This window comes from Aulonocara stuartgranti, assembly GCF_965226115.1.
Source record: "Aulonocara stuartgranti genome assembly, chromosome: 14".
Classification (NCBI taxonomy): domain Eukaryota; kingdom Metazoa; phylum Chordata; class Actinopteri; order Cichliformes; family Cichlidae; genus Aulonocara; species Aulonocara stuartgranti.
The window spans coordinates 4,524,222-4,547,134 of NC_138950.1; the positions used below are offsets into that span (position 1 = coordinate 4,524,222).

General features: G+C 44.0%; 1 protein-coding gene and 1 pseudogene across 2 annotated transcripts in view; both read right to left on the minus strand.

Annotated features, from left to right (window-relative positions):
- The window catches only part of LOC309687774 (uncharacterized protein), a 43,781-nt gene that overhangs the window by 15,807 nt on the left and 5,061 nt on the right, over positions 1-22,913 (minus strand). The gene's annotated exons all lie outside the window — the stretch shown is intronic.
- Positions 1,946-3,127, minus strand: LOC309721102 (tubulin alpha chain-like; annotated as a pseudogene). Its single transcript has one exon. The product of its transcript is annotated as a tubulin alpha chain-like (transcript).

The window sequence follows — 22,913 nt, forward strand, 5'->3', positions numbered from 1 at the left end:
ATTTATTTTATTGTTATTTAACTTTCTTTGTCTGTTTATGTTTTTTTTAACTTTTATCTCAGTTTTTGTGATGGAAAGCACTTTATTCAACCATGTTGGTTTTAACGTACTCTATAAATAAAGTTGGATTGGATTGGACTAATATGATGAAAGCAAGCCCAAGCCTGAAATCGACTCCTGATCTTTGATCCGTCCTCACCTGGTCGTGAACGTGATGGTCAGCCAGGTATCCAGTTTACCTTTGAGTGTCAGATTTAGGCAGATTTGATTGCTTCCGTTTCATAGTGACAGATTTAAGTGAACTCCTCTGTCTCCATTCCCAGACTTCTACTTTTGAATAAACTTTCCTTTAACTTGCTCCGAGTGCTCTTTTGTCTGCATGGTGTAACTGCAGCCTGGCATGCTGAATAACCAGTGAGTGGACCTTCCAGAAATATGTGATTTTGGCTGTTGAAGCAGGTCAGTCACCTTTGAATGGCTGAATATTTATGGACTCATCAGTTGACGTTCGTTTGTGGAAGTCTGTTTTCACTCTGATAATAAAGAGGATTTATTTATTTCATTGACCAATAATAAAAAGACTGTTATTATATTTTTAACATTATATGATTATATTCACAGTGATGCTTTGAGGAAGACTGCACTGTTTGTCCCAGAATAATCAAACTGCCATGAAATACATTCACTAATTTATTATTTGGAACTAACACACTATTAGTACATCTCAGAGACACCTTCTTTCTCACATGAAGAGTAACAGATTACATCTCTCACTGTGTCCGACCAAACAACTGCTGTGGAAAGTCAGTTATTAGCAGTAACTACACCCGTAAATGAACGTTTGACTGAATGCTGATAAGTGAATACTGAGAAGTTAGGAGGAAATGTTTTCAAATTTTCCTGCAGAGAATCTGATTAAAATGTTTTTTGTGAGCAAGAATCAGTTTGATCAGTGACCTTTTTTCAGCCAGAAACCTTTAAGGTCACACATCCGCTTTAATATTATAATTTGCTGTGCTTTTTTTTAAATACACCTTTATGGAGAAGAAAAACATCTGGATGCCAGAAGTTTTTCTTTCCAAGTTCTTTACAGTGGCTTGCAAAAGTGTTTGGCCCCCTTAAACTTTTCCACATTTTGTCACATTACAGCCGCAAACATGAATCAATTTTATTGGAATTCCACGTGAAAGACCAACACAAAGTGGTAAACATGTGAGAAGTGGAACAAAAATCATACATGATTCCAAACATTTTTTACAAATAAATAACTGTAAAGTGTTTTGCAATCTTGGCTCAGTACACACACACACACACACACACACACACACACACACACCATTTTTATCTGTATCTAACATTTCCGAGCAGCATGTCTTCATTATCTGTGTGTCTGCACTCTGCAAACACTCTGATTTCTGTGGTTTCAGATCCATTTCTCTCTCAAGGGAAATAAAGGGATTACACGGCCGTCTTTTCCTGTTTCATATGTTAGGCTATGGCTGTTTCCCAATTCAGGGTCTGCAGCCTTAAAGGCCGCATTTTAAGGCCGATTACGTCACAGCGACGCGACGAAGGCTGTCCCACTTCGAAGGCTGCTCGAAATCCGGCCCTCAAATGCGTCCTTCATTTCCCTGAATTTTAAGGATGTGGCGGTGTAGACTTTGTGGCTCAACATATCCCAGAATGCTCAGCGCGGCAGTGGGTGTGGATAATTTTGGCGGAAAAAAACGGGGGATGAGGGGCGCCCGAAGAGTAAACTTTAAGGCTTTGTGAACTAGGGGGGTTAAGAAAGATATAGATTCACTAAAAATGTCGCTTTTAGTTATTATAATGTTAAATTATTATATTTGTAATTTATTTACGTTATTTTACTTTATTCAGAATTAACCTGGCGGTTAACTTTCTTTTCTAGATTTTGGAGGGTTAAAATTAAGCATACCAGTGATTAAACAGCTCATGTACTCTTTATTAAGAAGCACCTTAATAAAAGAAAGTGCTGATACTGAAAGAACAGAACTACAAAACAAAGTGGTCATGTCTCCATGTTACACTCTCACATAGCATTAAAACACATTTTCAAACACATTTATTTAAAGTTGAAAAATATACACAGGAATGTGTAACAAGATTTGGTATAACAACGTAACAGTGCTTCTGAGCGAACTTGCATAACTTTGATGATTTCATTGCAATAAACCTATTCCTCACCTTCCTCATCTCCCTCCCCATCAACAGAGTCAACTCCAACCTCTTCATAATCCTTCTCTAGAGCTGCCATGTCCTCTCTAGCCTCAGAAAACTCACCCTCCTCCATTCCCTCACCCACATACCAGTGAACAAATGCACGCTTGGCGTACATCAAGTCAAACTTGTGGTCAAGTCATGCCCAGGCCTCAGCGATGGCGGTGGTGTTGCTCAGCATACACACAGCCCTCTGGACCTTGGCCAGGTCTCCACCAGGAACCACAGTGGGTGGCTGGTAGTTGATGCCGACCTTGAAACCGGTGGGGCACCAGTCCACGAACTGGATGGTGCGCTTGGTTTTGATGGTAGCAATGGCAGCGTTGACATCTTTGGGCACCACATCGCCACGGTACAAAAGGCAGCAGGCCATGTACTTGCCGTGGCGAGGGTCACATTTCACCATCTGATTGGCTGGCTCGAAGCAAGCGTTTGTGATTTCTGATACAGTTAACTGCTCGTGATAAGCTTTCTCTGCAGAGATGACGGGGGCGTAGGTGGCCAGGGGGAAATGGATACGAGGGTAGGGCACCAAGTTGGTCTGGAACTCTGTCAGATCAACATTGAGGGCGCCATCGAAGCGGAGCGAAGCAGTGATGGAGGACACAATCTGGCTGATCAACCTGTTCAGGTTGGTGTAGGAAGGACGCTCGATATCGAGGTTCCTACGGCAGATGTCATAGATTTCCTCGTTATCTACCATGAAGGCACAGTCAGAGTGCTCTAGGGTGGTGTGGGTGGTCAGGATGGAGTTGTATGGCTCAACCACAGCAGTGGACACTTGGGGAGCTGGGTAGATGGAAAACTCCACCTCCTGTGCAAATCTCCCATCCGGACGTTTATGCCTAAAGGGTTGTATGGTATAAAGAGATTGTTGATTGAGCATTAAACACCAAGTGTTGTTCTTCTTTCAGCCCAAAGATCAAAGAATTGGGGTATTTAACAGGATCCAACCATCGCCCTGATCAGACATATTCTAACAGGATTGCACACAGGATGCTGCAGAAGCAAAATCAGTTTCCAAAACGTCAATCTGGATATCAGCCTGTTTTCTTTTCCTCATTACATCATGAGCTTTAGAGTATCTGCTGAGCTACTGGGCACAACTTAATATAAGCTGTTTATATTTATTTCTGATCTACAACAAGCAGCACAACTGTTAGAACTGTCACAGCTGACATTAACTTAGATGGAAACCTACTTCCACGACAGAATTGACCTCCTATGGTGTCAATATAAGCTCAGACGCATGTTGAATAACAAATATCCACTTTCCCTGCTGCCACCTGCATGAACATTACAGCCAACAGGTGGATTTTCCCGTTTCACAGCTAGCCAAACAACGAGGAAACACTGACTGTTTAGGAGACACAGAGTGAAAGTGGACAGTACATCTTTGGTTTCTTAACATGAAACTCTTTGCTGTAGCCAGGGGGAGTACCAAAGTGACCCCCCTTAGACTTGTTAGTTTTAATCTTGTTTTCCACTGAGGTTCACTGGTTTTCTAATATAATGTAAGTCTATGAGCTGCAGCCAACCCACCAACCTGATGACGTCACGTTCTGTTGTAAAAACTTCAAGGACTTCTCTCTTAAATCTAACTTCACAGACAATGTTACATCTATGCAAGTTTGTGACAGCAGAGCTTCATGGTGCAAATTAATCTTTATACACGTGGTGTTTAATGTCCACTTTAACTCCAAGTGGAAATTTTTTTAATGACTTTACTTTAGGGCAAATTCAAAACACGTTTGGCAGTTTATTTAAATAATATTAAAATCCCCCATAAGTAGGATGGCAAAGGGTCCAATTTGTCCCAGTGGATGGAAATGCAAGGTGTGAAACTGCAGCGTGGATCATTGTTTTCTATTTTTACATAACTGGGAATGCCCAGCAGGCAGACCCAGGACACACTGGAGAGATTATATCTCTCGGCTGGCCTGGGAACGCTTTGGTATTCCCCCGGATAAGCTGGAGGAGGTGGCTGGGGAGAGGGAGGTCTGGGCCTTTCTGCTTAGGCTGCTGCCCCCGCGACCCGGCCTCGGATAAAGCGCATGAAGATGGATGGATGGTGTTGATATTGAAAGAGTCAGTGAAAATAAATTTCTGGGGGTAATAATAGATGAAAAACTGGAGTGCTCACGTAAGATATATTCATTCCAAAGTATCACGAAGCATTGCAATACTAAACAAGGCAAAGCAGGTATCACATGGGACATCAATTCATATTCTCTACTGTTCACTGGTTTCACCATACTTAAGCTTTTGTGCAGAGGTCTGGGGCAACAACTATTAAACCACATTACTTTCACTTTTTACTCTTCAACAAAAAAGCAGTTCGAATCATCCACAATGCAGGTTATAGGGAACATACAAACTCACTATTTTTGCAGTCTGAAATATTGAAATTTGCTGATATAGTGAAATTCCAAACAGCACAAATTCTATTCAAAGCATAAAAAATGAGGAACTGCCAGATTATATTCAGAGTATGTTTTTTTTTTAAGGAATAAGTTATAATTTAAGGGGTTTTTGTAACTTCAAAACAGGGAAGGTACGTACAACAGGAAAAAGCTTTTGTGTTTCTGTGCATGGAGTGAAGCTGTGGAACAGTTTGAATATGGAATTGAAGCAATATCCAAACATAAAACAGTTCAACAAGAGTTATAAAGATATGATCTTCTTGAGCTATAAAGAAAAGGGAAAATGTTGAAATTAAGTGAATGTCGCTATTTAGAAAATTTCCTGATGTGATATTATAGTATATATTACATCAGAAATCTGTTCACTATTTTTATTACAGATTATATGGTAAATGGCCTGTATTTATATAGCGCTTTACTAGTCCCTAAGGACCCCAAAGCGCTTAACATATCCAGTCATCCACCCATTCACACACTGGTGATGGCAGCTACATTGTAGCCACAGCCACCCTGGGGCGCACTGACAGAGGCGAGGCTGCCGGACACTGGCGCCACCGGGCCCTCTGACCACCACCAGTAGGCAACGGGTGAAGTGTCTCGCCCAAGGACACAACGACCGAGACTGTCCAAGCCGGGGCTCGAATCGGCAACCTTCTGATTACAAGGCGATGCCTGGACTTCTCTGCTTACTTAGACCAAACCAAACCCTGAATTATGTTGGAAAATATGTGATGTTTTATGAAGGATCACATAGGAAACAACATTTTTTAGTTGTTTTTGAAACTAAAAAACTATTCAAAAAGTTTTAAATACAGGGAGTGCAGAATTATTAGGCAAGTTGTATTTTTGAGGAATAATTTTATTATTGAACAACAACCATGTTCTCAATGAACCCAAAAAACTCATTAATATCAAAGCTGAATGTTTTTGGAAGTAGTTTTTAGATTGTTTTTAGTTTTAGCTATTTTAGGGGGATATCTGTGTGTGCAGGTGACTATTACTGTGCAGAATTATTAGGCAACTCAAAAAACAAATATATACCCATTTCAATTATTTATTTTTACCAGTGACACCAATATAACATCTTCACATTCACAAATATACATTTCTGACATTCAAAAACAAAACAAAAACAAATCAGCGACCAATATAGCCACCTTTCTTTGCAAGGACACTCAAAAGCCTGCCATCCATGGATTCTGTCAGTGTTTTGATCTGTTCACCATCAACATTGCGTGCAGCAGCAACCACAGCCTCCCAGACACTGTTCAGAGAGGTGTACTGTTTTCCCTCCTTGTAAATCTCACATTTGATGATGGACCACAGGTTCTCAATGATCAGATGAACAAGGAGGCCATGTCATTAGTTTTTCTTCTTTTATACCCTTTCTTGCCAGCCACGCTGTGGAGTACTTGGACGCGTGTGATGGAGCATTGTCCTGCATGAAAATCATGTTTTTCTTGAAGGATGCAGACTTCTTCCTGTACCACTGCTTGAAGAAGGTGTCTTCCAGAAACTGGCAGTAGGACTGGGAGTTGAGCTTGACTCCATCCTCAACCCGAAAAGGCCCCACAAGCTCATCTTTGATGATACCAGCCCAAACCAGTACTCAGAATCAGAATCAGAATCAGAAAGGGTTTTATTGCCAAATGTTGAGCAGGTTTACAACATTAGGAAATTGCTGCGGTGCTTCAGTGCAAACATACTGTCGTAAAAATATAAAAATAAGAATAAGAATTAAAAGTGCTAAGTAGAAAGATATATACATGATATATACATGAGTGCAGGTGGTGATCAGTGCCAAACATGGGATGATGCAGTGACACAGCGTAGGGTCATGTGTTAGTGGCGGGAACAGTCATACGGTTATTGTTCATGTGTCCAACAGCAGAGGGGAAGAAACTGTTCTTATGGCGAGAGGTTCTGGTGCGAATGGACTGGAGCCTCCTGCCTGAGGGGAGCAGGTCAAACAGACTGTGTCCAGGGTGAGAAGGGTCAGCTGTGATCCGAGCTGCACGCCGCAGTGTCCTGGAGGTGTATTGGTCCTGCAGAGATGGGAGTCTGCAGCCAATCACCTTCTCAGCAGAGCGCACAACTCTCTGTTTGTCCCTGATAGTGGCTCCAGCGTACCACACGGTGATGGAGGAGGTGAGGATGGACTCGATGATTGCAGTGTAGAACTGCATCATCGTCCGTGTTGGCAGGTTGAATTTCTTCAGCTGCCTCAGGAAGTACATCCTCTGCTGGGCTTTCTTAATGACGGAAGTGATGGTGGGCTCCCACTTCAGGTCCTGGGTGATGGTGATACCCAGGAAGCGGAATGAGTCCACAGAGGTGATGGGGGTGTCAGACAGGATGATGGGGGGGGAGTGGAGCTGTGTGCTTCCTGAAGTCCACAATAATCTCCACTGTCTTCTCGGCATTCAGCACCAGGTCGTTGTGGCTGCACCAGGACACCAGACATTCAACCTCCCTCCTGTAGGCAGACTCGTCCCCGTCCGAGATGAGTCCAATAACGGTGGTGTCATCTGCAAACTTGATTAGCTTGACAGACTGGTGGGTGGAGGTGCAGCAGTTGGTGTACAGGGAGAAGAGCAGAGGAGAAAGAACACAGCCCTGAGGGGAGCCGGTGCTGATGGTCCGGGAGTCCGAGACATTCTTTCCCAGCCTCACATGCTGCTTCCTGTCCGTCAGGAAGTCAGTGATCCACCGGCAGATGGGATCAGGCACATTCATCTGGGAAAGCTTGCCTTGGAGATGGTCTGGAAGGATGGTGTTGAAGGCAGAGGTGAAGTCCACAAACAGGATCCTGGCGTAGGTTCCTGGGGAGTCCAGATGCTGCAGGATGAAGTGTAGGGCCATGTTGATTGCGTCATCTACAGACCTGTTGGCTCTGTATGCAAACTGCAGGTGATCCAGGAGGGGGGCCGTGAGGGTCTTGAGATGGGAGAGAACCAGGCGCTCAAATGACTTCATGACCACAGATGTCAGAGCCACAGGTCTGTAGTCATTTAGTCCAGTGATCCTAGGTTTCTTGGGGACAGGGATTATGGTGGAGGACTTGAAGCAGGCAGGCACATGAGATGTCTGCAGTGAGGAGTTGAAAATGCCAGAAAACACTGGGGCCAGCTCGTTTGCACAGTGTCTGAGGGTGGCAGGAGACACGCCGTCTGGGCCGGGAGCTTTCCGAGCATTCAGGTTCTTAAACTGCTTCCTCACATCTGCTTCATGAATATGAAGAGTTGTGGTGGGAGGAGGTGGTGTGAAATCCTCTTTTGTGTGGGGTGAGGAGGGGGGTGTTGTAGGTGAAGTGTTTGAAGGTGGTGATGGCTCTGTGGAGGGGGGAGAGGTGGGGGAGTGAGTGTCCAAAGTGTCTCTATTGTTGGGGCCGTTGCAGGTGTGAAGGCTGCCTGATGGCTCGTCAAAACGGCAGTAGAAGTCGTTAAGGGTGTTGGCCAAGAGCAAGTCGTCAGTGGAGTGGGGGGTTTTAGGCTTGTAGTTGGTGATATTCCTAAAACCTTTCCACACAGAGGCCGAGTCATTCTCTGAGATCTGCTGCTGCATCTTCTCAGAGTGCTGATGTTTAGCAATGTCCACTTCTTTAGTGAACCTGTACTTGGCCTCTCTGTAGCAGTCCCTGTCTCCGCTTCTGAACGCCTTTCTCTTTTCCAGCCACAGCTTTTTGAGTTTAGGGTTTGTCATTGTTATAACTCACCCTGGTGCGTGATGGCACAATGCTGTCCTCACAGAAGTGGATATAGGAGGTGTCAGTGTCCGTAAACTCGTCCAAGCTGTTAGAAGCAGCCTTCATTGTGTCCCAGTCTGTAGACTCCAAACACGTGCGAAGCTCCTCCACAGCCTCGTTGCTCCACAGTTTTTTAGTCCTCACGACAGGTTTGGAGAGCTTCAGCCTCTGTCTGTACGTGGGGATCAGGTGGATTATGACGTGGTCAGAAAGTCCGAGTGAAGCGCGGGGCACCGCGCGATAGGCCCCGCTGATCGTGCTGTAGCAGTGGTCTAATGTCCTCTCCTCTCTGGTCGGGCATTTAATATACTGCTTGTATTTGGGAAGCTCATGGCTCAGATTGGCTTTGTTAAAGTCCCCAAGAGCAATGATGAGAGAGTCCGGGAATGTCCGCTCCATGTGCAGTATCTGCTCCGCGAGTGCGCACTGAGCTGCCTGCGCATCCGCATCTGGCAGGATGTAAACAGCGGCCAGGATGAATGAAGCAAACTCCCGCGGAGAATAAAACGGTTTGCAGTGAATAAAAAGATATTCCAGAGAGGAAGAGCAGTGCTGAGCAATCACTGTTACATCTGTGCACCAGCCACTATTAATGTAGAAGCAGACACCTCCACCTTTGGTCTTACCAGAGAGAGAGGCCTGCCGGTCCACGCGCAGCAGATGAAAGCCCTCCAGCTTGAGCGCGCAGTCCGGGGTGTCCTCACAGAGCCACGTCTCCGTAAAACATAACACACAGGAGGAGGCAAAGTCTCTGTTCATGCTCCACCTCCACCTTGCTGGCATCTGAGTGGGACTGGAGCTCTCTGCCCTTTACCAATCCAGCCACGGGCCCATCCATCTGGCCCATCAAGACTCACTCTCATGTCATCAGTCCATAAAACCTTAGAAAAACCAGTCTTGAGATATTTCTTGGCCCAGTCTTGACGTTTCAGCTTGTGTGTCTTGTTCAGTGGTGGTCGTCTTTCAGCCTTTCTTACCTTGGCCATGTCTCTGAGTATTGCACACCTTGTGCTTTTGGGCACTCCAGTGATGTTGCAGCTCTGAAATATGGCCAAACTGGTGGCAAGTGGCATCTTGGCAGCTGCACGCTTGACTTTTCTCAGTTCATGGGCAGTTATTTGGCGTCTTGGTTTTTCCACACGCTTCTTGCGACCCTGTTGACTATTTTGAATGAAACGCTTGATTGTTCGATGATCACGCTTCAGAAGCTTTGCAATTTTGAGACTGCTGCATCCCTCTGCAAGATATCTCACTATTTTTGACTTTTCTGAGCCTGTCAAGTCCTTCTTTTGACCCATTTTGCCAAAGGAAAGGACGTTGCCTAATAATTATGCACACCTGATATAGGGTGTTGATGTCATTAGACCACACCCCTTCTCATTACAGAGATGCACATCACCTAATATGCTTAATTGGTAGTAGGCTTTCGAGCCTATACAGCTTGGAGTAAGACAACATGCATGAAGAGGATGATGTGGACAAAATACTCATTTGCCTAATAATTCTGCACTCCCTGTAGTTTAGAAAGGACTTTTACATTTTCATAAATATTCATGGCTGTGTGGTAAAGCTGACATTATCTCACTTGTAACTGTTCAGATTGGACACTGTGACTGGCCGGTTCTGTGCTCCAGACCACATGTTTGATACCCCTGGACCCATGCAACGAAGTATAAAATAACCCGTGTCCACACTTTGACCTGTGAAGAGTGAAAGCAGATATACGCCGTGATATCGACCCAAACGCTTCAGTGTTCCTTGATGATGTGATAAAGAAGTGACGTTCCTCCTCCAACCACAAACAGGAAGCTCATGAAGCGAGCAGTGTCAGTGCTTGTACGACACTCACCAGGAGACCTCTGAGCAGGATGGCTGCAGTCGCACAGCTCTGCTTCTCCCTGCTGTTCACTCTCATCAGCAACATTCATGCAGAAGAATTTATCGCCATAAGAAAAGAAGGAGAGTCTTTACAGTTCAAGCTCCCAGATCAAAACAGCTCCTGCATCACCTCCAGACGTGTTGGTGAAGATACTCTGGTCCTGTGGAACATCTCTGACCCCTGGAACAGAAAATTCACAGTACATGAAGACCTGACAGGACGACTCTCATTTCCTGAGACATTTCATGGTTCTCCTTCATTTACTCTCAACAACCTGGCCCACTCAGACTCTGGACTGTACCGAGATGTGTGCTGGACTCAGGGCAGCGTGACATATGAGAGAAACATCAGCCTGACTGTGTGCAAGACAGTAAGGTGGGAAGAATATATCACAAGTACTGAAGACACTGAAGACGTACAATGTAAAGGAGCAGGTGAGAATCTGACGGTGCGTTGGATCAGACATTACGGGGAGTGGCAACAACAAGCCGGGCTGAGTAGTTTTGAAGACAGAACAATTTTGAAGGTGAATAAAGTCCAAGAAAGTTTCCTGCAGGTGACAAACGCATCACTTCTTCATGTCAACACACAACCAACGTCTTACATCTGCCTGTTGATGAACCAACAGCAGTGTGTGAGCACTTACTCTGTACGTTTGACCAAACAAACAAAGCTACGTTATGCTTCAGAGGGAGACACAGCTGTGCTGGAGTGTCCCTTCATGGACCCCATTCATGACCAGCCCCCAGTTTGGTGGAGGGAGGCAGGTTCCGACATTATTGATCAAGAACTTGGTCAAAACTTCTCGCTGGTACTTCCATCACTAATGTTAAATGATTCAGGTATCTACAGCTGTGTAGGGGAAAAAGTAATACATTCGTACTGGCTTTTGGTGTGCCCTAAATTTGGTCCACCTGCAGTAAAGGTTTTCTCAGAGGGAGATGAAGTCACTATGAGATGCTCTGATGATTGGGAAAAAAGTACTTCGGGCTTTATGTTCATTAAGTTGATCCAAACAGAAGGCAAAATTGTGTACGATGATGAGTTCTGCAGTGACAATAGAATCACTTGTTCCCGTGACAGCCTGATAATCTCTAATGTCTCACTGGAAGATGCAGGAGAGTATGTGTGTGCAGGTTATAAGTCACAGGATGAGTGTGTGTCAGCAGAAACATTTGTTCTGATCTACAGAGAGCCCTTTGGGGTTTAATCGACCTTCTACAGAGTCAGGTGGATAATGCTCAGCGGTCTGCAGGTGATGCTTTGTGTTGTTGTGGTCTGTGTGATACAGAAAACCAGGAGAGGAGAGCAGCTTTCAGCTCAGACACACACTTAATATGCTTATCAGCATTTATAATAATAATAATAATAATAATAATAATAATAATATATAGAAGTGATGAAATCAAAACAAAAACAAACAAAAATATTATTGTGAGAAGTTCGGCCATTCGGGAGGGGCTCAGAGTAGAGCAGCTGCTGCTCCACATCGAAAGGAGCCAGCTGAGGTGGTTCGGGCATCTGACAAGGATGCCCCCTGGGCGCCTCCTGGGTGAGGTGTTCCAGGCATGTCCCACAGGGAGGAGGCCCCGGGGCAGACCCAGGACACGCTGGAGAGATTATATCTCTCGGCTGGCCTGGGAACACCTTGGTGTTCCCCCGGATAAGCTGGAGGAGGTGGCTGGGGAGAGGGAGGTCTGGGCCTCTCTGCTTAGGCTGCTGCTCCCGCGACCTGGCCTCGGATAAAGCGGATGAAGATGGATGGATGGATGGATGGATGGATGGATGGATGGATGAATGAATCTGTGACCTGACTGGACGGTTCAGTCTCTTATGTGATTATATATTTTAAACATTTTGCCTTTTTCTATCTTTTGACTTAATTCTTCTATATTTCTGCTCACATTTTATTTCAGTTATAGTGATTTTGTGCTTTTTTGTTTTATGTGATTTAATTTTATCTATATCTCATTCATGTATCTCTCAGAGTATCATTTTGAATATTCTTCTGTTTCTATCAGTGATCAGTTCGATCTATAAGAAATGTTAGAAACCAGTTGTAAATGTATTCGTTCTTCACTCTGATGTGAATCATTATCATCTCTCTTGGAAAATGTATTTTGTTATTGTGTTTAAGAGAAGATTCATTACAGCACCATGTTTATCTGCACTATATTGTTTTCATTGTTGTGAATAAACATGATTGTCTGATACAGCAAACACTTCATAATATGGACTTTACTGCTTTGATTAGGGATGGGTATTGATAAGATTTTCACGATTCCGATTCCATTTTCGATTCTGTTTAACGATTCGATTCTTTATCGATTCTCTTATCGATTCTTTTTAAAGAGGAGAACACTAAGGTCGATTAGCTTAGAACTTTGTTTTATATCTTCTCTTTGAACAAGATAGAAATTTAGGAGTAACATGGCCTTACAAACCCAGCAGTGAGATCTTAAGAGATCCACAGCCTACGGCTCTTCAATGGAGTGTCACAGGGTCCCCAGGAAAAAAAATTGTAAATGTAAAATAATAAAATAAATATTCTTATGTAGCAATAACAAAGTATAACATAAATTGTTCTGTGGCAATTACACAAGAATATCCAGTAATGTCCCTGCCTACAATTAAACACATTCACTTACCGAAAATCGGGGGCATCTGCTGCGGCAAATGGGTGCAAGCCTTTTACCACAAACTTAGTCACTGCTCGGTGACATTCGTCTATCCTGGCCTGAAAGGGGACGCTACCGGTAGACTGCAGCGAGAACTGCCAGCATCTGAGCCAGACTGACTCTGTCTCTCTCATCATGATCACCTAAATGCACAGTAATGTCAAGTTTTGTAATAAGACAGATCGCGCTAACATAATATGCACTGTTAGTTGATTATTTACCTGCCGCATTAACGGGAGAGGACGTGCAAACGTTACCGCTGCTGCTGGGTTGAGATTTATGAGTCCGGAGCGGAATTAAAAACACGACATTCATTTAAGGTCATCGCGTGTTTTGTGAGCAAATGCTTTTGCATATTCGCAGTGTTTCCTCCCTTAAATGAAATATCTACTTTTCAAGTACTGCAAGTTGCCCTGTTGTCATCCGTTCTCATAAAGTATAACCAAACTTTTGAGCGTTTGAGCCGCTTTCGCGCCGTGTTTCCTGCCAGGTAAATGACGCTCCGCAACGTGGTGACGTCATTCGGGGCGACTGGAATCGGTAAGGGAATCGTTTGCAAAAATGGCAAACAATTCCAAGGAATTGAAACAGTGGGAACAACAAGAACCGGTTTTCGACATCCCTAGCTTTGATTGTGTTTTTATATTCTCCATTTTTATTAGGAATCATTTCTGAAATAAAAATATCTGAATCTAATTTAACAGGCTGAATGTTGATGCTCTTCTGTCAATGACTCCATGATGATTTTAATAAACACACAATCCTCCTATTTCATTGCAGGATGTATAGCAGAGTATATCAGTCAACTGTGTGAAACTGATGCTCTTCAGGGGTTTTAGCGTTATTTTTTAAAATCTTTTTTATCGTTAACTCTGTTTCCCTGGGTCTTTTCCCATGTGTTTTGAATAACTCTTCTTTTTTTGACAGCGGTACTGGTTTTGTTTTGTTGTGTTTATCCTCGACACCTTAAAGGTCGGTCCTTGAGAATATTGTCGGTCATAAACCGGTCCGTGGCACAAAAAAGGTTGGGGACGCTGGTTTACAGGACTGACGGGACTCCAGGAAACACAAACAAAGTCAGTGTTTAAGTGGAGACTCATCAACAGACCCGGGCTATCTTTCCATCATCTGGGCCCTATTTCAGGAAGCTGGTTTAGAAAACTCAGAGTGAAAAACGATACTCAGGGTTGAGTAACCCCGAACTGTCCAACTCGGAATATTCGGTTTCAGAAAGGCTGATAACAAGTAGTTCAATCAACGCGGAGTTGCTTTGACCCCAAGTTAAGCGCGCGCACGAGGATACATAAAGCCCTGATTAGTGGAGCACAGATTAAGCGAGTCACCATGGAGACGGAGGGAAGGTCAATGTATTTTACAGCGCTTGAGGTAGAAATTCTGATGGCAGCATATGCCGATAACATGCAAATTTTGCAGAAAAAAAGTAACACAGCCTCAGCTGCAAAAGAAAGGGAGCATGCATGGCAAAACATAGCCGACAGAGTCAATGCGTGAGTGTTAATTTAAACATTGATCTAGGGATTTCCACCCAATTAACATGTTATTTTATTATATTTTATTTTTTATTTTATGTACCTGTACATTAATGCTGTGGAAAGACTTCCTGTTCACATGGTCTCCTTCATTTACTGAAGGAGCAATGATTGGAATGTGAGTGCCATCTGTACAGCCAATCACGCCTGGGAACCGTGAAAATAAATGTAAAATTTAAGTAGTAGTTCAAGTATCACCACATCATGAATTGAGTTTTGTTCATCCTGCTACCTGCAATTTTGTGGAATCCCTCTTTGATGAATCTTGTGGGTCTATGACCGGGGAACACCACAAACGAGTACAGGAGACGTTTCAGTGCAACTGTAACATTCCTGACTGCCCGACAGACGGTAGCCTTGGAAACGTGCTCAGCATCACCAATATTATACAGAAAGCTCCCGTTTGCAAAAAACCAAAGTGCAATACAAATAATATGTACACAACTGAGAGGATGTCCGCGATGTGTCACATGAGCAATATTAGGCCTGAGGATGTTATCCAAATGAATTATAGATTGTGCTGAAAAACGGTAACGTTCACACAAAAAAATCATCAGGAAATGATAAAATGTCCAAATGCACTCTAATCACTCTCTCCCGGCGGAGAGCTCTGCGGAGGATTTGGGCTTCAACATCTACTGGCTCTTCAAGGAAGGGGCACGCCATGTCTGACACTTCCTACAGTCAGGTTTCCGACACAGAGGCGGAGAACGTCAGGGTTAGTTGAAGTAAACCTGCTAGGGGGCAGGTTAGCTTCACGGAGTGTGTCGTCATAGTAACTCACTCAGACTTAATCTAAACTCGCTTTGTGAAACCGAAAACCCAGAGTTTTCGTTAACTCAGGGTATACTTACTCAGAGTTGTCTGTGAAGGTTCTCAGTCATCCAGGTCATCGTAGTCAAAGGAGCTTGCAAAGAAAAGCGTCTGGACTTCTTTAAGTTACTTGAAGACGTTTCACCTCTCATCCGAGAAGCTTCTTCAGTTCTAAGGTCAAATGGTGGAGAGTCCCAGATATAAACCTAGTGGGAGTAACCCCCCACCGAGGGACAAAAGGACCCCCTGATGATCCTCTAATCGCCTGACCCAAGGTGTGAAACTGGGTGTGGGCTCCAATCAGCCAGAGTTTCGGGTGTGTTCATTGCGAAACCTGGCCCCACCTTATCATGCGAATTCCTGAGGTCAGATGGCCCAGGATGTGAGTGGGCGTTAAGGCGTCTGGGAAGGGATCTGCGCACATTAACGTTGTGGATAAAAACATCAAGTTCACCAGGGAAGACACAAAGGACAACTGTTTGCCTTTCCTGGACTGCGCGGTGCACATTGAAGAGAACGGCAACCTCAACATCGAAGTTTACCGGAAGCCCACACACACGGACCAGTACCTCCTCTTTGACTCCCATCACCCTCTGGAACACAAACTTGGAGTAATTAGGACCCTACACCACCGGGCAGAACATGTTCCCTCTAAGCCTGAAGGAAAAAAGAAGGAACATACACATGTAAAGGAAGCACTCAAAACGTGCGGCTATCCTAAATGGGCGTTCTTAAAGTCAGCAAAGAGGCACAGAAAAGAAGACCAGACACCAGCGAGGGAGGATAAGAAGTACAGACGCATCCCCTATGTAGCCGGTGTATCAGAAAAACTCAGGAGAGTTTTCTCCAAGCATGACATCCCGGTGCATTTCAGACCCAGCAACACGCTCAGACAAAAACTGGTTCACCCGAAAGACAAAACGCCAAAACACAGACTTAACAATGTGGTGTATGCTGTACAGTGCAGCGAGGAATGCCCAGACCTCTACATTGGAGAGACCAAACAGCCAGTTTTGAGATCCCTTCCCAGACGCCTTAACGCCCACTCACATCCTGGGCCATCTGATCTCAGGAATTCGCATGATAAGGTGGGGCCAGGTTTCGCAATGAACCCACCCGAAACTCTGGCTGATTGGAGCCCACACCCAGTTTCACACCTTGGGTCAGGCGATTAGAGGATCATCAGGGGGTCCTTTTGTCCCTCTGTGGGGGGTTACTCCCACTAGGTTTATATCTGGGTGTTACACCCCGGCCTAGGCAACCGGCGTGCAACGCAGGAAAATAAAAATAAGGCAAAAACACACGAGAAAAAACTAATACGGGCTTCCACAAAAATAATCCCAAGACGAGATTTAAAGCAAGATACGACATTTATTTACATCACCAAACACAAGGCGCCAAACTATTTACAACGGGGGGGGAAGATCGCAACCATGACATACAGAAACACAGGGCTTAAATACGTAGAAGGAGCAATTAGGGAATGGACCACAGGAGGGAAACACAGCTGGGGCAAATTAGACCTGACGAGAAAAGGAAACGTAAACTGAACACTAAGATAACACAGACTTTCAAAGTAAAACAGGAAACACATAACAGTCACGCCAAAACAAAACACCTAAAACAATACACTGCCAACGCCGAACCGTAACACTGGGACTCTCCACCATTTGACCTTAGAACTGAAGAAGCTTCTCGGATGAGAGGTGAAACGTCTTCAAGTAACTTAAAGAAGTCCAGACGCTTTTCTTTGCAAGCTCCTTTGACTTACTCAGAGTTTGCACTAAACCGGCTTCCTGAAATAGGGCCCAGGATTCACTTACCTTAACGTTTGTTATCAGGATAAACTGTCACACAGAGTTTGTTATCAGTTACCCTGCATGCTTACATGAAAGGGGCGGAGTTTGGCAGGATTGGCAGGATGCAACACAACCCACAATGCACTGTTTGCACATATTTGAGACTACAGCAGCGATAATGTGCAGAGTCTGCAGTGGCGGTACGCTGGATAATTTTGGCGGAAAAAAACAACAGATGAGGGGCGCCCGAAGAGTAAACTTTAAGTATGTGCTGAATATCATGTCACTTATTTATGTGCAAATGTTTAATAACGAAGAACATTAAAACATTACTGTTGGCCACATGTCGGCAAAGTTATGTGACATTAGTGACGTTTGTACTAACTTGGTTTTAAAGCCTTTACTTTAAAATATACGCCATTCAATAGCTGACTTTAATCTTACAGAGAATGATCAAAGGTCATATAAAAACAAACAAACAAATGAATAAAAGATTTTCTCCTTCAAACGCCGCAGCACTTGGTAAGTTTATTATATAGCATTTTGGACGGGTTGATAGCAGTGTTAGCAAAACTAGCAAAGCTAAATTACTTAGCTAGTCCTCAATTATTTCATTTGGTAGGCAGCAGACAGAGATCGAACATCATACAACTGTATTTATTTATTTGGTAAGTAACAGTCGTTCTTGATGTAAATGTTTCCTTAGGAATCCAGCAATGCACCTGGACCAAGTAGACCTGCCGTCTCCACTGGGATACCATACCTGTACCTCTACTCCCTCTTCACCCACGACTGCAGACCTGCTGATGGTTCCAACACCATCATTAAGTTTGCAGATGACACCACGGTGATTGGCCTCATCAGTGACAACGATGAGGCCGCCTACAGGGAGGAGGTGGATCGTCTGGCTGAGTGGTTCGACACAAACAACCTGCTGCTTAACACCGAGAAGACCAAGGAGCTCATCGTGGACTACAGGAGGAATGCTGACCCACATCCACCCATCCACATTAAGGGGACGGCTGTGGAGCGTGTGAGCAGCTTCAAGTTCCTGGGAGTCCACATCTCCGAGGATCTCACCTGGACGACCAACTGCTCCAAGCTGGTCAAGAAGGCTCACCAGCGCCTCTTCTTCTTGAGGACCCTGAGGAAGAACCACCTGTCCTCAGACATCCTGGTGAACTTCTATCGTTGCACCATCGAGAGCATCCTGACCAACTGTATAACAGTCTGGTACGGGAACTGCTCTGCCTCGGACCGGAAGGCGTTGCAGAGGGTCGTGAAAACTGCCCAGCGCATCGCCGGAGCACCACTTCCTGCCATAAAAGACATCTACAGGAAGCGGTGTCTGAAAAGGGCTGGGAAAATCATCAAAGACCCCAGTCACCCATCACATGGACTCTTCACCCTCCTGCCCTCTGGGAGGCGCCACAGGAGCCTCCGGACTAAGACCACCAGGTACCGGAACAGCTTCTTCCCCACAGCTGTCAGACTCCTGAACTCTGCCTCCTGACATCTGACCCACGTTAAACACATGGACTGAACATACACACACCCACAATGGACAACTGTACCCTCAAACACACAATAATAACATGGACTGAACCACCACTCACAACCACTAGCACTTTATATAGCCTCTGTAGAAACTATCTAGGCAAGGCAAGGCAAGGCAAATTTATTTGTATAGCACAATTCAACAACAAGGTGATTCAAAGTGCTTTACAGAGACATTAGAAATAAAAACAAATAAAAAGCATGATTTAAAATTGATTAAAACAAGCAAACAAACTAACTAAACACACACATTTCACACCTGTTCGCGCGATCTGAACCCTTATCGTAAGGGGAGCTACCAGTCCTTCTGTGGACGAGCTACTTTCTATTTTAAATTCCCTGAATTTAAAATACTCTCTAGACCCAGTCTAGACCCAGCTGGGGAGCTACCCAGAGCTCTAAACCCACTTAATAAACAAACAAACAAAAAAAACAGTATATAAGATCAAAACAGATAAAATCAGAAATAGATAAGATCAGTAGTTAGTGTAAGTTTTGAAATTTAAGCTTAAAAGTGTGGATTTGGTGCTTTATTCAAATGCAGCTGAGAATAGGTGAGTCTTCAACCTGGATTTAAATAGACTGAGTTCACCAAGTTCTTGGGTGTGCACATCACAGAGGATCTCTCCTGGACGTACAACACCTCAGCACTGGCCAAGAAATCACAGCAGCGTCTCTTCTTTCTCCGCAAACTAAGAAGAGCAGGAGCACCAGCCCCCATCATGTACACTTTCTACAGAGGCACCATCGAGAGCATCCTGTCGAGCTGCATCACTGTGTGGTTTGGAGCCTGCAATGCGTCCTGTCATAGAACCCTCCAACGCATAGTGAGAGCTGCAGAGAGGATCATTGGTGTCTCTCTCCCCTCCCTCCAGGACATTTACAGCACCCGTCTCACTAAAAAAGCCCTTTGCATAGCGGCTGATCCCACGCACCCAATGCAAAGCTTCTTCAAGCTGCTGCCGTCAGGGAGGAGACTGCGGAGTCTCCAGGCCAGGACCAGCAGACTGAAGGACAGCTTCATCCATCAGGCTGTCAGGAAGCTTAACTCCCTCCCGATTCTGCCCCCTCTCCCCTCTTCTCCTCCACAGTCTCACTGAACTCTGTCACACACGCACACACACACACGCACGCACACACACACACACACACACACACACACACACACACACACACACACACACACACACACACACACACACACACTCTCTCTGACTCACTCACTGGCCTGCACCAGTTACCAGTCACTTTGTGGAGCATTGGACTGCCATTACCTCATAAGACTTTGTTGTTACACTATCTCTTACCGTATACTACTAAATCTCCATTTGCACTATTTGCCTATTTTGCACCACTATGCCTCCTTACTTGAATATTGTATATTGTATATTGCATAGCTTTTTTTTTGTTACACGTAAAATTGTATTGTATTTATTTAAATTTTTACTTTTTAATTATTTTATTTGCATTTTTCTAATCACTAGGGTTTGAGAGTAACGCAATTTCTATTCTCTGTATGTCCTGTACATGTGGCAGAATTGACAAATAAAGCTGACTTGACTTGACTTGACTTGAGTGTTTCAGCTGATCTGAGGCTTTCTGGGAGTTTGTTCCAGATATAAGGAGCATAAAAGCTGAATGCAGCTTCTCCGTGTCTGGTTCTGACTCTGGGAACTGATAAAAGACCGGATCCAGATGACCTGAGGGATCTGGAAGGTTCATACTGGGTTAGGAGGTCACTGATGTATTTTGGTCCTAAACCATTCAGAGCTTTATAGGCCAGCATCAGAACTTTAAAGTCTATCCTCTGACGGACAGGCAGCCAGTGTAAAGGCCTCAGAGCTGGACTGATGTGGTCCACTTTTTTGGTCTTAGTGAGGACTCGAGCAGCAGAGTTCTGAATGAGCTGTAGTTGTCTGACTGATTTTTTAGGTAGACCTGTAAAGATGCTGTTACAGTAATCAAGCCTACTAAAGATGAATGCATGGACTAGTTTTTCCAGGTCCTGTTGAGACATCAGATCTTTTATCCTTGAAATATTCTTGAGGTGATAGTAAGCTGATTTTGTTATTGTCTTAATGTGTTTTTCTAAGTTTAGGTCTGCATCCATCACTACACCCAAATTTCTCGCCTGGTTTGTGGTTTTTAGATGTATAGATTGAAGTTCTCTGGTGACCTGTGATCGTTTTTCTTTGGCGCCAAAGACTATTACTTCAGTTTTGTTTTTGTTTAAAATTGTGGCATAACCAGTCATTAATTTCCTCAATGCATTTACCAAGAGCCTGTACAGGGCCTCGGTCTCCTGGTGACATTGTGATATATATTTGTGTGTCATCTGCATAGCTGTGGTAGTTTATTTTGTTGTTCTTTATAATCTGTGCCAGTGGGAGCATGTAGATGTTAAACAGAGGGGGTCCCGAGATGGAACCTTGGGGAACTCCACATGTGATACTTGTCTGCTCGGATGTGAAGTTACCTATTGATACAAAGTATTTCCTGTTTTCTAAGTATGTTTTGAACCAGTTTAGTACAGTTCCTGAAAGACCTGCCCAGTTCTCCAGTCGTTTGAGTAATATGTTGTGGTCAACTGTATCAAATGCTGCACTGAGATCCAGTAAAACTAAGACTGACATTTTTCCACTGTCTGTATTCAGACATATGTCATTAAACACTTTTGTCAGAGCGGTTTCAGTGCTGTGGTTCTGTCTAAAACCTGACTGGAAGGCATCGTAGCAGTTATTCTGTTTTAAGAAGTAATTGAGCTGTTGAGAAACTGCTTTTTCAATGATCTTACTTAAAAATGGGAGATTTGAGATCGGCCTGTAGTTTTTCATTTGTGTCTTGTCAAGATTGTCCTTTTTCAGTATAGGTTTGATTACAGCAGTTTTTAGTGGTTCTGGAAACACACCTGATATTAAAGAAAAGTTGACGATCTGTAACAGGTCTGACTCTAAAGTCTTTGAGACCTTTTTGAAAAAACTTGTTGGCAGGACATCTAAACAGCAAGAGGAGGAGTTCAGTTGACCTAAGATGTCCTCCAGGTCTTTGCTGTTAATCGGGTGAAACTGTTTGATGGTGTTTAAACAGTTTTTTGGTGGACACAGTACATATCCTGGATCTGCTGTTGATGTACTAACTGCTTGTCTAATCTTTTGGATTTTGTCTGTGAAGAATTTGGCAAAGTCATTGCAGGCCATGGTTGAATGAAGTTCAGCTGCCACTGACACAGGAGGGTTTGTTAGCCTGTCAACTGTAGAAAATAAGACCCGAGCATTATGGCTGTTTTTAGTGATGATGTCAGAGAAGTAGGACCTTCTTGCACTCCTCAGTTGTAAATTATAATTGTGAAGTTTCTCTTTATAGATGTCATAATGAACCTGGAGGTTTGTTTTTCTCCATCTGCGCTCAGCTTTCCTACACTCTCTTTTTTCATTTTTCACTAGTGTGGAGTTTCTCCATGGAGACTTTTTCCTTCCAGAGATAACCTTCACCTTAATGGGAGCAATAGTGTCCATTACATTTAACATGTTAGCATTGAAGCTATTGACGAGCTCATTGACTGACCCTCTGGGCAGGTCAGGTGTTAATGGGAAGACCTGGTTAAAGATCTCACTACTGTGTTCAGTTATACACCGTTTTGTGATCACTGCTGTTGATATATTTGTGTGGGCTGAGATTTTACTTTCAAAGAAAACACAGTAATGATCAGATAAGCCCACATCAGACACAGTAATGTTTGAAATGCTCAGGCCTTTGGAGATCAGTAGGTCAAGAGTGTGTCCTCTATTATGTGTGGCCTCTGTTACATGCTGAGTCAGCCCAAAGTTGCCCAGAGTGTTACTCAGGTCTTTAGTCCCTTTGTCCTGAGGGTTGTCCACATGGATGTTAAAATCCCCAACAATAATTACACAGTCGAAATCAACACAGATCACAGACAGCAGTTCACTGAGGTCATTAAAAAAGTCTGTGCAGTATTTGGGAGGCCTGTAAACATTAAGAAACACAACTTTGGATGGGGCCTTCAGCTGTAAAGCCACATATTCAAAAGACTGAAAACTTCCAGGAGATAGCTGCTTACATTGAAATGATTCATTAAATAAGACAGCAACCCCTCCTCCTCTCCTGCTCACCCTGGCCTCACTGATAAAACTGTAGTTAGGAGGGGTCGTCTCGATGAGAACAGCTCCACTGTTACTTTGGTCCAACCAAGTTTCAGTTAAAAACATAA